The sequence below is a fragment of the Triticum dicoccoides genome, chromosome 5B (assembly GCF_002162155.2).
Source record: "Triticum dicoccoides isolate Atlit2015 ecotype Zavitan chromosome 5B, WEW_v2.0, whole genome shotgun sequence".
Lineage (NCBI taxonomy): Eukaryota > Viridiplantae > Streptophyta > Magnoliopsida > Poales > Poaceae > Triticum > Triticum dicoccoides.
In genome coordinates, this window is record NC_041389.1 from 479,781,232 (window position 1) to 479,786,454 (window position 5,223).

Below are 5,223 nucleotides of genomic sequence, written 5' to 3' on the forward strand. Positions count from 1 at the left end.
AAGGTGGCGGGGGAAGGCCTCTGGAGAAGGGGGACGGAAGCGCGGCCGGCCGCCCGCGGGGAGGCGGCGCGGTCGCGAGAGAGGAAAGGTGTCTTTCCCTTTTCGACAAGAGTGATTTGACAAGGGCTTCCGTATTCTTCATAAGCCTGTGTACAAGCTCGAAATGAAGAATGTGATCTCGCCCGTGAAAGATATGAAATTATTTGGCAAAGCTAGCAAATGGGGGAGTTATGAACTAGCCACATCTTGTGAATTATTGAAGGTGGCCAAACTCAAGTTCAAGCATGTAGATGGACTTAGTAGATCAATAGGTTATTAAGCTTGTAAGTCGAACAGATTTTTTAAACCGTGAATATTTTGTGAATTTGTGAACACATTTTAAAACAGGAACTTTTTTGAAATTCCGAGTTTTTTTAAAAATGCAAGCAGTTTTCTCAATTCCAAAACATGTTTTGAATATGTGAAATTTTTTTATGCTCCCCGAACCATTTTTAAACGTGACATTTTGAAGGGGACATTGTTTCAAATTCCAAACAATTTTTTAAAATGCGAACATTTTTTATGCTCCCCGAACCATTTTTTAAACGTGACATTTTTTAATATGTTAACAAATTTTGAAATTTTTTTTTGTAACATTTGTGATTTTTTGAAAAAAATAAAGAAGAAACATGAAACATGAAAAAATGGAAAAGGAAGAAAATAAATAAAAGCCAAAAAATAGTTAAACAGCAGATAAAAGAAAATTTGTTCAGGAATCCTCAAGAAGGTTTCAAAAAACAGCTAAAAACACAACTTGGTACCTTTTAGAAGGTTCTCAAAACCAGGATTCTGTATATACAGACCTGATGAGAAAAATGGGCTGGCCCAGTAACTCATCATTGTCGATAGCCTGTGCGTTGGTCGATTATTGGATGCAGTAAGCATCCAATAGGATTTGTGGGATTTGCCCACTTCTCCTTGTCGTGCATCTTGTATTTGTGCCGCATAAGCACATATTGGTAAAGCGCGAAGGATCTACGTCTAGGCCACTCAAGGTTTTCCTACAAGGAGCGGTTCAAGGTGTCGCGACGGAGTGAATTGCAAAAAATATCGACACTTCAGGCTAGGTTTGCAGGTATCACACATTTACGAAATTGTGCCAAAAAACACTAATTTTTTTCATAATTTTTTGCAAAAAACACTAGTCCCTCGGTTCAGTCGTTTTAAGCAGGATTATGTCAGGTGGGTCCCGCTTTTGCCGACGTGGCGTAACGGTTTGCAGGTGACGCTGTTAGACCAGGGATTTTACACCGACACCCTTCTTCAAAAATAGAAAAAGAAATTAGGCCCTTACCTTCGTATTTCTCTCCTGCCTGCAGCTAGCGGCAGCCCTTAGCCGCCCGAGCAGCAGCTACCGCGGGCGCCGGACACCGGAGCAGCTGCTGCTTTCACCAGCGCCGATACCGGGCGGGGGCGGCGGAGGGCCGTGGGACGATGGCGGAGCTGTTTGGTGAGCCTCCCTGCCGACCCGCCGCGCACGGCCGCGAGCAGCAGCAACGCCGGCAGCAACGGGCGCGGGCAGCAGCGGGGACGGGCGTGCACGGGAGCGAGCATCAACCGCTCCGGCCGCGACGGGCGTGCACGGGAGCAACCTGCAGCCGCGACGAGCGCGCACGGGAGCGAGCAGCCGCCGCGCCGCCGCGACGGGCACGCACGGGAGCGAGCAGCCGCCGTGCCGGCCGCGACGGGCGCGCACGGGAGCAGCTACCACGCCGGCCGCGACAGGTGCGCGAGCAGCGGCAGGAGTGAGCAGCACCGACCGCGCACGAGCGCGAGCAGCGGCGGCGGCGGCCATGCTGTAGGGCGGGGCAGTGGAGGCCGATCCGGTGGCCATGCTACAGCCTCCGGTGGCCGGATCTGGTGCTGGGCGGGGGCGGTGAGGCCGATGTGCTTGGATCCGGTGCGGAGCATGGCGGAGGGCGGCCCGGTGATGGAGGGGCAGCGCCGGGAGGCCATGGGGACGCCGGCGGCTCGGGGCGAGAGGGGCTTGGTGTTGACCACAGGGTGTTTTTTTATTTTTTAAAGAAGTGAGGGGGTTTTGGGTAAAAATATATCTATAACGACGTCTAGCCTGAACAGTTATGACACGTCATCATTTGCGGGGTCCATCTGTCATAATCGTCATTAAAACGCCCAGAGCCGACAACTAGTGTTTTTTGCAAAAAATTATGAAAAAAATTAGTGCTTTTTGGCACAATTCCGTAAATGTGTGGTTCCTGCAAACCTAGCCTGAAGTGTCGATGCTTTTTGCAATTCACTCAGTCTGAGGCTCTTAAATGGGGACGGAGACGAGGGCGGTGACCACCGAAGCCACTAAGGCCTTGTACAATGGAAGGTGCTTAGAGAGATGCTTAGAAAAATAAACCAGGTTTTTTTGAAGCACCGGTGCCTATTTCTATAGAAGAGATGCTTAGTTAAGCGTCTATCCTGTACAAATAAGCATCGGTGCTTAAGAAAAGCCTGGTTTATTTCTCTAAACACCTCTCCTAAGCACCTTCCATTGCACAAGGCCTAACCCAAACCCTAATAAATAGGCATCGAGCCGACAGGAGCAAATAATCTTCAATCGGATCCAAGATCTCCATAATCTTTAATCGGATCTCCAAGATCTCCAAAAGCTCATTATCTGTTTGATTACTTAGTCCAGCCAAGCAGATCCAATCTATACATCCTGTCTAGATCGTCCATCTCCAACTCGGCGAGTTGACCCATAGCCCGCTGAAACACCACTTGTACACTTAAGAGTAGGGTTGTTACTTGGTAGTACGTGGGATCCCGAAGTAGGTAAAATTCGTGCTCCTGTCCATCTGGTAACCTGGTAACCTGGGGTGATATCTCACTGCCAAATTATGTGTGGTTGTCATACTATTGTTAGGTATTTTGCTAAACACACCTTGACATCAGGCTAGTAGGAAACCTAGACGGCACGACACGGTCCAAAGCACAACACACCATGAAGTAAAACGGGCTACACTGGCCTGACATGACCTAACAGACAGGGCTTGATCTGAAAAGGGAGCAAATTGGAAGGCACGAACTACCTAATACAGTGTTGCAGGCCGTGCTTGGGCTGGCCCGGCTCGAAAACAAACTGTAGCATAGAACTGAAGAAATAGTGCCTGTCACTTTTTCTTTTGAAGAAATAGTCCTCGCGGTGCTGTCTGGCAGTTTCAAGAATACACGGCATAAAATGCATATAGGGTTGTTGCGCGCGAAATACCATGGTGCACCCGGGTGCCAATGCACCCTGCATGCGCAAAATAATTTAATAATTGGAAAAAAGAAGTCAAACCTAAACTTTTCTGGAATCAAATATGGTCAAGTATAGTGTTCATATTAAAAGGTTCGCCAAGGAATGACTTTCATGGTATTTTGGGCGGAAAAATACAAATCAAAATGCTGTATACAAGTACTATTCGCTAGTTTGTCCTTAAAATTTTGTTTTTTGCCCTAAAGTCAGCGGGGGTTATTTTTTGGCGAAACTTTTTTTACGAGCACAATACTTGACATATATGATTTTGAAAAATCATAATTTCTTCTATTTTTTTACAATTGCTAAATTATTTTGTGCATATAGGATTAGGATACATTAGCATCCCAGGTCACAGATGGGGAGGCACGCCTATGCCGGCTCGGCACGACCATCCGTGGTCACGGCGGCATCATGGGGCGCTGGTGGTGCAGGCTTTGGTGGATGACGGGTTGGTGTGTGCTTGACCTGAAATAATTCGGTCGCCGTCATGCTTTTGGGAAGTACGTGCCGATTTCTCATACAGCCTAGCAAACAAACAGGCTAGACTCAGCCAGGATGGTGCATACAATGCAGCGTGAAGCTATGCAAAAGGAACCAAACACGCCTCAAGTTTCCTTCCGTCGTGCAGCCATCTCTTAAGGGCTAGAAAATCTGCCTTGAGGATGCGTTTGTGGAGAACGAGCGAGGAGAAAAGCTTACATTTCGGTCAGTTTGCGAACGCAATATATTGACAGCATCAAATCTTCGATATATCCGCTGAATTGGACGAGATATGAGCTACTCCCAAGGTCAAATCTTGAGTACGTGGCTGTTTGTTTTGACCACGCATGTACATTCAACGCGCCAAGTATTCTTCTGAATTTACTTCTAAGGAGGCAAGGACGAGATATGAACCACGTACGGTTGTTACTTTATGTACTGACAAAGCAAAAACGAATATGAGGGTACGTTCAGTTAAGAATAATGCATGCGCAATGCATGGACTTTTGGATAATACTTTCTGTATCATCGCCATCAGTATGCTCCCTCAGTTTACGAATAAGATGTTTTGGACATTTCAAATAGGCTACATATAAACTGAAATGAATAAACAAATACATTAAAACATGTTTATATACATTCGATTTCATAAAAGTGAAAACATTTTATTTGTGAATGGAGGGAGTACGTATGCCGTTCTTGTCAATGGTCATATACTCATATGCGGGAAAAGTACCAAGTGATACAACACCTTAAATGCTCCCATGATACCAACTTTGAGATAACAAATTTAAATGTTTCAAGAATTTCTGATTTTTTTGTGAATGTTCACAACTTATGTGACTACAACCCCTAAAAAAGTCAGATCAAAATTCAAAATACACATTAAGAAACAAAAGCGACAAATCTGGAATGAAAAGTGTCAAAAAAGTCAAAAACAGAATTGACACTGTTCATATCTGGATTTGTCTTTTTTATTTCTCATTGTAAATTTCGATTTTCAACCTGAAATTTTCAGCAGTTGTAGACACATTCCTTGTGAACGTTAACATTTTTGAGGTTTTTTTTTGAAACTAGAATTGACTTTTTTGAAATTGTAGCATGGGAGCACGTGCGTCTTGATACTGGATATTCTCCCATCATATGCGTGCTAGCGAGCATTAATTTGGGCCAGCTGGTCAACGACTCGATGCGCGGGACAGATACTTAATTTCACATCATGGATCGTCAACTGATCCAGCTCGCGATCAGTTTAGTGCTCCCTCCGTTTCAAAAAATTTGTCTTGGATATCTACACAAGTGACTTGATACACCCGTATCTAGACAAATATAAGACAAGAAGTTTGAGATGGAGGGAGTACTAACATCGCATATACTACTCCAGTGTATATTTATATCCTATAAATAGGAGTAGTGTTGTTCGGGGATCGATCACATAGCTAGCTGTCACA